This window comes from Rousettus aegyptiacus, unplaced genomic scaffold, assembly GCF_014176215.1.
Source record: "Rousettus aegyptiacus isolate mRouAeg1 unplaced genomic scaffold, mRouAeg1.p scaffold_m13_p_7, whole genome shotgun sequence".
Classification (NCBI taxonomy): Eukaryota; Metazoa; Chordata; class Mammalia; order Chiroptera; family Pteropodidae; genus Rousettus; species Rousettus aegyptiacus.
Genome location: NW_023416310.1, coordinates 86,777,799 through 86,788,836, shown reverse-complemented (window position 1 = coordinate 86,788,836; position 11,038 = coordinate 86,777,799). Strand labels below are relative to the sequence as shown.

Here is an 11,038-nt window from a genome sequence, read left to right as displayed (position 1 = left end):
GGCTTCTGGGTCTTGTCTCCATGATTCTGATTCAATGGGTCTTGTTCCAGATATCTGTGTTTTAAACAGGCATTTCCAGGTGATTCTCTTGTAGGGGACCGCATTTTGAGTACACTTCTCTAATTGAATGAATAATGTTGTTTTAGTGCCATGTTTTAGGATGTACTATTTACTGGAACTTTATTTGCCAAGCTCTGTGCTAGTGTTATTTTATATTACTTCACAACATTGGGCAGACGTAGGTATTGTTTTGGCACTTTATAAAGGAAGAAACCAAAGCACACAAAATTCCAATAGCTGTCTCAAGGTCACAGAGCTTGTGAATATTGCCCGGTTCTGCTTACCTACTGAATTTACAGATTTTTTTTTTTTTTAACCTGTAATTAACCAAATGTGCGGGTAATAAGGCAAAGGGTTCAGTGGAATAATCCACTGAGGTTTAAGGTGGATCCATTCTGGAGTCCTAAGCCATTATAGCATGGAATCATGGAAATAACATGAGTGGTAAAGACGATCTTCATTCTAGTCCTGGCATACTCAGAAACCAGGAAGAAGACAGGGCAGGGCCTTTCCCTCCCTGTGTTGTTTCATTCATCTGGAAAACAAGAGGCTCGGTGTTCTTTGTAGACTACCTTCTTCAGAATCACTTGAAGAGCTTGTTACAGAATGCAAATTCCTGGGCCTTACTCTCAGACTAAGTGAATCAGAATCTGGTTTGGGAGACAGGGGACTTGCACTTTGAACAGATGCCCCAGTGATGCACATTGTGGAGAATCACTGGACCAGAGGGTCTCTGCTGTCTTTTAGTGTAGATGTGCCATGGGTGTGACTTAAACAAGCCAGGTGGTGATATGGACTCCATAAGTATAAATTATGTAAATGAAGGTACTGCTTCAGTCTGGCTCTTAAAGCTGTTCTGCAAAAGTTAAGGACAAGACTAATGACCTTGGATTCTAAAGAAGGAAGTTTGCTTGTAATCTAAGCTTAAACCTTCATTTGGAACTGCTAGTGTGATAAAAATATGTAATGATAGCTAACATGTAATAGTATGTACTGTTTTAAGCACTTTCTATGCATTATCTCAGTTAATGAATCTTCCCCATTGTGACTGATACAGAGTACATCTGGTTGGTTTCCATGCGGAGAGTGCACTTCCCAACACATAAGAAAATTTTGGTCCTGACTTTTGAAGTTTAATTTTACGTGTTTAGAAACTAATGTCTATTAATTATTCTTTAATGACAATTCTGAATGCTCATAATTTCCTTCTTTTTTTTTGTTAGAGAATTATGTTAGGCTTAAACTTTTTTGTTGGAGTGAAGCACCTTCAGAAGGTGCACCAGTCACAAGTATATGGCTCAGTAAGTAATCAACTGGTGAACACGCCCATGTAACCAGCTGAAGAACTAGAACATGATAACAACCCTGAATCCCCTTCATGCCCCCTCCCAGTCACTGCCCTCCTCTCTTCCCCAAAGGTAACCATTATCCTGACTTTTAACATATGATAGGCTTTTTGAAAAATGGCTAGTTTTTTTTTTTTTTTTTTTTTCCTACTCAACATAATATGACAACCGTTGTATGCCTGGCTCTGAGGCTATAGGCAGTGAAAGAGGAAACAGCCCCAGCCCCCTGGAGCGCACGCTCTGGTGGGAAGGAGAGACTGTAAATCAGTCATTGCGTTTTTTTGTGCTGAGTGTTATGCAAGTAGAGGGACAGGGCCATGGGCGTAGATATCGGGGCGCCCTGAAAAATAGCTACTGCTTTTTGGGGGGAAAGTTTATTTCCTGAAAGAGGATGAGGAGAAAGGGTAAAAATGACAAATGTATGAATTAAAGAGTTGTGTTATCAGAATGCCCACTTGGGTTTTGTTTATAACAGTATAAACATTAGGACCACCTCATCCTTCCACAAATTAAGGTGTCTGCAGGATGTGAGATGCAGATGAGAAATATACTGTCTTTGGAGCTGACTCAGATTTACCAAACTTTATAAGGTTCCCATTAAGCCCAAAGGGAAAGGCATGAAGGATGGTGCAAATATCACAAAATAAAATGGATGTATTTTTCTGTAAGTGATAAAAGTAATTAGATTTTCCCATGCATTTCAATACAGAGGTTAGAATAATAATTTTAGTTAATTAAGCAGGGCTCATCGCACATGTGGGTTTAAAACTGTTTCGGAGTAGGTGAGCTTCCAGACAGATTGAAAAGCAGGAGAAAGTTGTATAGGTGACATTGTTAACTGAACACTTCTAGGGATGGCATCTCTTAAGCCTCTGTCTTTGAAGTGACTGTTTAGGTTCAGATCTCTGCATGAGAAAGATTTTAACCTTTCTTCTTAAGTCAAACCAGCCTATTGTAAACTTTGTTAATGTATAACTTAGGGTATATCTATTATATGGAGTCACAAATACGTTGGATGGGAGAGAGGAGATATTGGTAAGTGAATCACACTTGTGCACTGAAAATATTTTTTATGTTTGTCCAATAGAAACTTGAATGAATTATTTTCACTTATGGCCCAAGGAGACTCATAAAAATTCCACTCTGGAAAGTGAGGGATGGCAATATTAATTTCAAACAAAGTGGAATTTAAGGAAAAGACATTAAACGAACCTAAGAGTTGTTTAATGAACATATGGAGGAACACATTCTGAAGTCAATTTGAGAAAATTTCTAAACCTCCTGAAGGTCATCTGTAAGTTCAAGTATCCATAGTGGACCCCAGGGTAAGAAATTCTGATTTAAATTATCTGTTTTCACCCTTCCCCTCTATCCATGTTCTTTGCAATGTGACTTTGCAGCTTCTCTTATAAAGGAGGTGGAGTCTGTTTCCACTTCTTGAATTTGGGCTGATTTTATGACTTCTTTAACCTACAGAATATGGCAGAAGTGACAGTTTGCAAGTTTTTAGCCTAGGCCTTGCTTGCTGCTTCTTTCTTGGATCTCTGTTTCTACCATGTAAACATGCCCTGGCTAATCTGCTGGAGGATGAGAGACTATGTGGAAGAGACCTGGGGGCCCCAGTGTATAGCCAGCCAACCACTAAACACGTGAGAGAGCCCAGCCTACATTAGCACGGCTGCCTACCCAACCCAAAACTGACTACAGAAGCATGAATGGGCTCTGTTGAGACTAGAAAAATCACCACAAACTGGCCTTGTAGACTCATGTAGAATAATAAGTTCCTATTGTTTAAGCTACAGATCTGAGGTGGTTTGTACAATAAAACCCGTGATAGGTATTTCAAACTATTCTACAAAGAATACCTATCCTTTTCAAACGGCTATAAGAATTTGTAAGATAGAGTCTAGGTTTAGCACAAAGAAGACCTCAGTAGAGTCTTCTAAATAAAAATTATGTAGACCACTTCTTAAAATTATACTGCCCTAAAACCAGAAATTTGTTCTTAAAGTAAATTTAAACAATCTACTTATAATAGAACATTCCTAACTCTTGGTTCTTTGAAAAAAATAAAATAGATCCTGTGAGTCCGATCAAATATAAGTAAAAAAAATTAGGCATGAGAAAAGGGCATAAAACAAACATACAGAGAAAATTAAGGACCTATGTGGGAATATGCTGGATCATTCTATTACCCGCTGGTTGATCTAAACTAGATTTCCCAGAATCCCTTTCTCTATGATCCTGGGTTAGAATTAGCCAACAGATGAACTTGAGTAATATTTGAAAGTTGGAAGTGACGCTCTTGCAATCACTTTGACATTCTGTTAACTATCACAATGGAGCCTCAGTCTAAGACCCCACACTAAGGCAGCAAACTTCCCATTCCAACATCTCACAAGGCTTAATTTAAACAAAAGGTAATCATTAAAGAATATTAGATAGCTCACAGGACTTCCAAGTGGGCCCAAGAACTAGATTTTAGAGCAACATAGCCAGGAACAATGCAACCAGGGCGACTTCCAGAAAAAAAAAAAAAAAGACTTGTATGGGAAAGACCACCCTTGATGCTCTAGTCGTGGTACTAGGGTTCCGCCTTAGCTTTTCCAAAAGGGCCAGATTCCTGTGCACTGTGCTTTGCTGGAATATGTACTCTTCAGTCTATGACGGCCCCCTCACATTGTTCTCTTCCTTATCTGAATCTTGCATAGGAATAAGTGATTGGCAGAAAAGTCATATGACTCACCTTGAGCTATTAGGGAGTCTAGAAATGCACCTTTTAGTTTTCTACCCTCTTAAAGCATGTCAGTGTCCTTCAGTCAGGGACCACTATGAGCATGACTAGTTGAACAAGTTCAGTTTATTGTTGCAGCAAGGAAGAAACACATGGGAACCATGGGTTTTTCTGAACAAGGGGGCTTTAGAACCTAGTATAGGATTTGAGCTTTGGTTCGGTGATTTGTGGAATGAAGACTTAGTTCTAGATTGGATGCTGTCGGGAAGTGTGTGTGTGTGGGGAGGTGGGTAGGATTCTATGCTTGAGTATCAATAAATTTAATATATGGGGAGGGCAAACTAGAGTGAGAAAAAAGCATAATTAGTAAAGAATGGACAGTTACTCATTGTAACCAAGAGAGGAGATGTCTGGTATTTTGTGGGTGACACAGCAACCCAGTTTTAGACTGTAGTCAGACAAAATTATGGTGTGGACTTGCTTAATCTCATTTAATCATGATCTCGGAGTGACCTTGTCTAAATTGGTATTCTGTGAGATGGTTTATGTTCAGCAGGAGAATAGCATAGCCCAGCTGTGAGTGCCTTGCCAGCTTCTGCATTTCAGGGGGTGCTCTTTTTTTTTTTCTCTCCCTCAAGTACAAGCTAGAAAAGAATTGGAATGTCACTTGAGTAAGCGAATTTATCGTGTCTGCTATAGGCGTCATCATACTTAATGGTGAAGCTCTAGGGTAACCCATCGAAGTCAGGGACAAGTCAAGTATGCCCACTATTCCTGGTCATTTAACAGTTCCCCAAAGTTTAGTCAAAGCAGCAAGACAAAATGAAATAAGAGAAAAACTTTGGACAAAAAGGGGACAGATTATTAGTTGCATATAATTGCCTACCTAGGAACCCACGAAAATCAACTGGAAAATTATTAGGAGAGTTGTTAAAGCAGTTGGTTACAAAATCAGCACACGAAAATCAATGCTATAAGTCAACAATTATTCGTTAGAAAATGCAATTTAAAAAGGCAGTAAAATAGAGACAAAAATATAAAATACCTAGGAATAAACTTGACATAAGTATGCAGGACCCATATAAATAAAACTGTAAAACTTTACTGGGAACTTGATGATTTAAATAAATGATAGAGCATACCACATTCTTGGATGGCATAACTCAATAATTCAGCCATTTCAATTCTCATAAAAATGTCAAAAGTATTTTTTTAACTAGACAATATAATTCTAAGGTCACCTGGGAAGATTAATAAAAGGCCGAAGAAGTTTTGGAAGATTGAAGGATGACTTACACTGCTAGAAAGAAAGATTTATTATCAAAGCAACATGATTTTTGTGGAAGAATAAAAATAGCCTCATGCGGGCTCAAGTATACATTTGGTGTAGTATAGAGGTGGGATTTAAATGTTCTTCTGCTTCTTCTTAGGATATGGAAAGCCGCTAAGCACATCGTTCCTGCCCTGACAATGAGAAATAATAATAATAGTTAAACTACAAAATCATTACTTTTGTTGAGCCACGAGAAAGATGAGTTTGTGAGGCAACTAAGTAATCTAATTCCAAAGAGAGACAAGCCCCTTAGAGGAGAAACTGGAAATACAGTCTCTGCTCTGGCAGAGCATGGGAAGCAGAGGCACCACCACTATCCAAATGGGTAAGAAGAAATCAGCTAAACTGTAACACACTATCAAAATCCATGTGTGGGTATGTAAGTCTGGAACAGCTGAGGTAGTGGAGGAATTTACACTTAGCTACTCTCTTCCCCAGACTTCCATCTGATGCTCAAATTTTGGGGGCAGGGCAGGAGACCAGCTCTCTCCAGCCCACTAATGAGGTGCAGGCAAGGGGAGGCAACCAATGGTTGTTGGGCACACAAAATGTGTAATTCCCTGAATTGTTCTCTCTCAGAAATCAAAAGTTGTAAGCTACTAGGTATAGGGCAGCAAACTCTGTGGCCCGCAGGGCTGATTGTGATCAGCGGGTGTGGGGCACGAGGTCCTTTCCACTCCTCTGGACAGTTTTCTGTGGACAGTAGACTAAAGCCTCAAGTCTCGAGGGTCGCAAAATCTATTGCTCCCAAAGCAGACAGAGATGCATTGCTCAGTAGATGCATGAAAAGCATTTGATAAACTTGAACATCCATTTATGATGTTCAAAACTCTCAACAAACTAGAACTTCCTCAGACTGACAAAAGACATCTACAAAACCTACAGCAAACATCGTACTTACTTAATGATGAAACATTGAATCTGTAAATTGTGGTACATCCACTTAGTGGAATACTGCTCATCAATAAAAAGGATGAATGGTTGGTAAAAGCAACAACATGGATGAATCTCTAAAGCATTATGCTAAGTGAAAGAAGCCAGACTCAAAAGGCTAGATACTGTATGATCATATTAGATTGACATTCAGGAAAAGGCAAAACTATGTATAGGGACAGAACAGCTCAGTGGTTGCCAGGGCCTTAGGGGGTGGGTGTGGGGAATTGACTACAAGAGACACAAGGGAACATTTTTGGAATGATGAAAATACTTTATGTCTTGATTATGGTGGTGACTACGTGACTGTCTGTGTTTATCAAAATTTATAGGATTATACTCTTGAAAAGGATGGATTACATCTCCAGAAACTTGACCCTCCCCCCAAAAAAAGATTCAGAAAGTACAGCACTATAGTCCATGCTGAATAATTGGTGAGTCATTGAGTAAAAAGAACTTCTGATTCCTTACATCATATAATATAAATTCCAAATAGATTATTGATATGAATGAATAATAAAACCATTAAAAACTTAGAAATATGCAGAAAATATAGGTAATGAATACATAGAAAAGCATAAAGCAAAACAAGGAAGTGAAGACCTTAACAGTCAGAATAGCGGTTACCCAGAGATAAAAGGGTCCTGTCTTTGAGAAAGGACCCACTGCAAGAATCTCTTCTCTTTCCTTTCCTCCCTCCCCCTCCTTCTCCTTCTCCCTCCCCTTCTGTCTCTCTTTGCTCCCCCCTCAGAATAGTATGGATGACAGTTACTTGGACATTAGTTTTATTATTATTCATCACACTGTGCAGCCCTCTGTATATGGACCCTGTTTTATAATAGAAAAAAAGTGAAATTGAAGTCCACATGTAATTTCCTACATTTCACACATGGATTTAGGCACAGAAAGGCAAAGTCCATTGGTGAAGATTCATTTCTCCCATTTCCTAATCCAATTCTCCATTCTCTATCCAAAGCTCTACCAGCCAAAGCAGCCACGTGATTTAGCACAAGTTAACAGACAGAGCCTTACAAACCAAGAGTAGTTTAAAAGAACCTAGGTTGCAGATATAAGATGTTTAATAAAACATAAATAAATATGGGTGAAATCTGACAGGGAATGGATAAGACCTTTTCAAACATTAAAGTAAAGGCAGAAGCCACAAAGGAAAAGATCCATAGATTTGACTACTCCCAAGTTAAAAGTCATGTACAAATTTTAAATTGTCAAAGCAAAATTGAAAGACAATATGCAATTGGAGAAGATGCTTTTAAAATATATGGCAGGTAAAGGGTTAACATTCTTGAAATACAAAGAGCCTTTAAAATCAATAAGATCAATATCCCAATAGTAAAGGAAGCAAGGAATATGAGTGGACCATTTTTAAGGGAAGAAATACATATTGCTAATAAGCATTTTTTAAAAAGTCATTCTCTCTAGTAATCAAATAGTTGCACATTAAAAGTGCACACTTGTCATACATCCAGTTGTCCAGGATTAAAAAGGATGGAAACATCTAGTGCAGGAAGGTTGTAGACAAAAGGCCCTCTGAGGCGCCTGGTATGAGAGCAGTTTAGCAACATTAACAAGAACCTCAAAAATGGTGTATTTCCTGATTTAACAAGATGTACACAAAGATGTTTAGAACAGTGAAAACTGGAAACAGCCTCAAACATTCTAGTGACAGCAACTATCTAGGTTATGTTACCTTCGTAAACCCGGGCATTTTCTAGCCAAAATGGCACCATCGTGCAACTTAGAAGGGAAGCCTCTTACTCCAGGGAGACCCCCACCCCATGCCTGGCCCGCAGCTTGCGTGGCAACGACTAGTATGTTGGTTACCATGGTTTTGGTACACGCAATGCGATGCTGTGCTATGTAGCCATTAAAACACATTTTTGCATAATTTTGAATGACATGGGGACATGTTCTCAGTATGCCATTAATTACATAAAACTTGGAGAGCTAAGAATATTTTTTGGAATGTAGTAATAGCTATTTTTTAAAAGGTCAGTTTTTAAGTGTGTACAACATAAGCCCAATTTAAAAAAGAATAAGTAATATATGCATAGAAAGAAAACCAGAAAAAAAAAAGACTAGCAGGATATATACCGGTATTTTAAGAGTATTACATCTGTTGATAAGATTATGGGTAACTTTCAGTTTTTGTTTCTCTATACTTTTGCTGTTTTCTAGGCAGACTGTGTATTATCTATGCATTCAGAGGACCAAGCAGAACCAGATCAAGAATACAGCTTTCCCAGGAGAAATGTGTGCTTTTGGCTACTTTCATTACCTTGAGTTTTCACGTAAATGCTTCAGCTGTATAGGTGGAGAGAAAAAATCAGTGGAGACCAGCTGTTTAGAATGACAGTCAGTGATGGTGGTGAAAATGACCACATCATATCGTCAAAATGAGACCAAGTTGCGTGACATAGGCCTTGATGTACAGGTTGTAATTTGAGCAAATCTCTCCTGACCCAGCCCCACTCATCACAGATGTTAAGGGTCCAAAGAAAGCTTGGCACAAAGCAGGGGACAGATGGAGAATGCAGTGGGAAGCTTTGATTAAGTCGCAGAAGCACAGGAAACCCCTGTACCCTCCACCCAGTGAATAAAGTGGGAGATGAGGAGAGAACAGGCTTTTCAGAGCTCGTGCTTAGGCCAAACGTGACTCAGGTATGCAGCTAGTAACTTTATGTCTAGTTCCCTGTTCTGATAGGGTGTTGGGTGCAAAGTGAGAGTGTTAAATGTGGCATTTCATTTAGTGATTTATTTTCCCTTAAGCGAACGGTGTTAATTATCTGTGTTAATGGAAAGGAGAAAGCCCATTACTGAGTGAAATATACAGAAGTCTGTGTCCCTTACACTGTAGCTTAGTGTTTACTCCCCTCCCATCTCTACCCTTTTCTCGAATATTTGCCTCCAGTGACCTTCCACAGGCATCAGGACAAAGTTTAAACTCTTCATTTTGGCATAAAAGACCTGATTTTCATTCTAGCGTCCCTGCTCATCACCACATATGCCAACCATACCAAACTGGCTTTAGTTTTATGAACACGTATTTTATGTCTCTAGGTATTGATAGTCTTGCTGATATTTTCAAATGCCTATTATGTGCCGGGTACTTGGCTTAATATATTATCTTCTTCCTCCGCACAGTTCTGTCTTGTAGGCTTGAATATTGTCTCCACTTGATAAATGAGAAACCTGCGGTTCAAAGAACTTGAGTAATTCGCCTAGGGTCACACAGCTAGTTAAATGGCAGAGCCAGAATTTGAACCCAGGTGATTATTTTTTTTTTTAAAACCACTTCATTGAGATAGGATTGCTATACAAAAGCTGTAGATATTTAATGTAATCAACTTGTGTCTGGAGATAAGTATATACCTGTGAAACTGTCACTGCTATCGGTGCCAAAAAATTACCACCTCCAAAAATTAACGTCCTTCCCCCTGACCTAGGTTTGACTGTAAACTTGGAATTCCTTTTTTAAAAATTGGTAAAATACAGACAACATAAAACTTGCCTTCGTGACCGTTGTTAAGTGTACACTTCTGTGGCATCGGGTACATTTACATTGCTGTGCAACCTTCGCCCCCGCCCATCTCTCACAGTGAGGAACTTTTTGTCTTCCCCAACCGAAACTGTCCTCATTGAACAGTAACCCCCATTTCTGCTTGTCCCCAGCCCCTGGCAACCACCTTTCTACTTTTTGTCTCTATGACTACTACCACTCTAGGTACCTCATGCAATTGGAATCGTACAGTATTTGTCCTTTTGTGACTGGCTTATTGAATTTATCATAGTGTCTTTGAGGTTCATCCATGCTGTAGTGTAGGTCAGAATTTTTTCCTTTATGAAGGTGGAATAATATTCTGTTGTATGAATATACCATATTTTGTTTATCTATTTAGCTGTCAGTGGGCCCTTGTGTTGCTTCTACTTTTTGGCTATTGTGAATAATGCTGCTATGAATGTGAGTGTCCAGATATTTGTTCGAATCTCTTCTCTTGAGTATTTATTTACATAGAACTGGAATTGCTGGATCACATGGTAAGTCTATGGTGGCTTTGACATGGTTGAAGATTGTAGTGTAGGCCAGTCATGTTGTAGAACCTCCCCCAATTTGGTCTTGATCTGTTTTCTCATGATTAGACCCAGGTTATGTGTTTTGCTTGAACTGTCAAAGATGCTTTTTTTTTTTTCTTTATCACATCCCATAAGATGTGATAAACCTAATGTTGGTTCAGATCACTTATGCTGGTTTTTGTTGTTGTTGTTGTTGTGTGTTTGGTTTTTTTTTTTTTTTTTTTGGTGATCACTTATGCTACTGTGTGTTTGGTATCTGTACTATAAAGTTACTATAAGGTCTCTTTGTACTAAGCATCTTGTGAGGAGATACGTTAAGATTATGCAAATATCTCTTTCCTCATCAGTCCACTAGAATTTAATATCTACTGATGTTTCTTGACTAAATTATTGCTATAATGGTGACCAAATGGTTTTTTTTTAATACCGTCATCATTCCTTCTCCATTTATTAGATTTCTTTCTACTATAAAGAAAAGCTTTGTCTTCTCGTTTATTCATTCATTTATTTCTATCAGTATGGGTACTAATATTACATATT

The 11,038-nt window shown here is 38.6% G+C and overlaps 1 long non-coding RNA gene across 1 annotated transcript in view; it reads left to right on the top strand.

Moving 5' to 3' along the window:
* Positions 1 to 6,864: 6,864 nt before the first annotated feature.
* LOC118605189 overlaps positions 6,865 to 11,038 on the top strand; it is a 509,541-nt gene continuing 505,367 nt past the window's right edge. The window contains exon 1 of the long non-coding RNA XR_004951970.1: positions 6,865 to 9,693. This is a non-coding gene — a long non-coding RNA (uncharacterized LOC118605189). The remainder of the gene's footprint in view (positions 9,694 to 11,038) is intronic.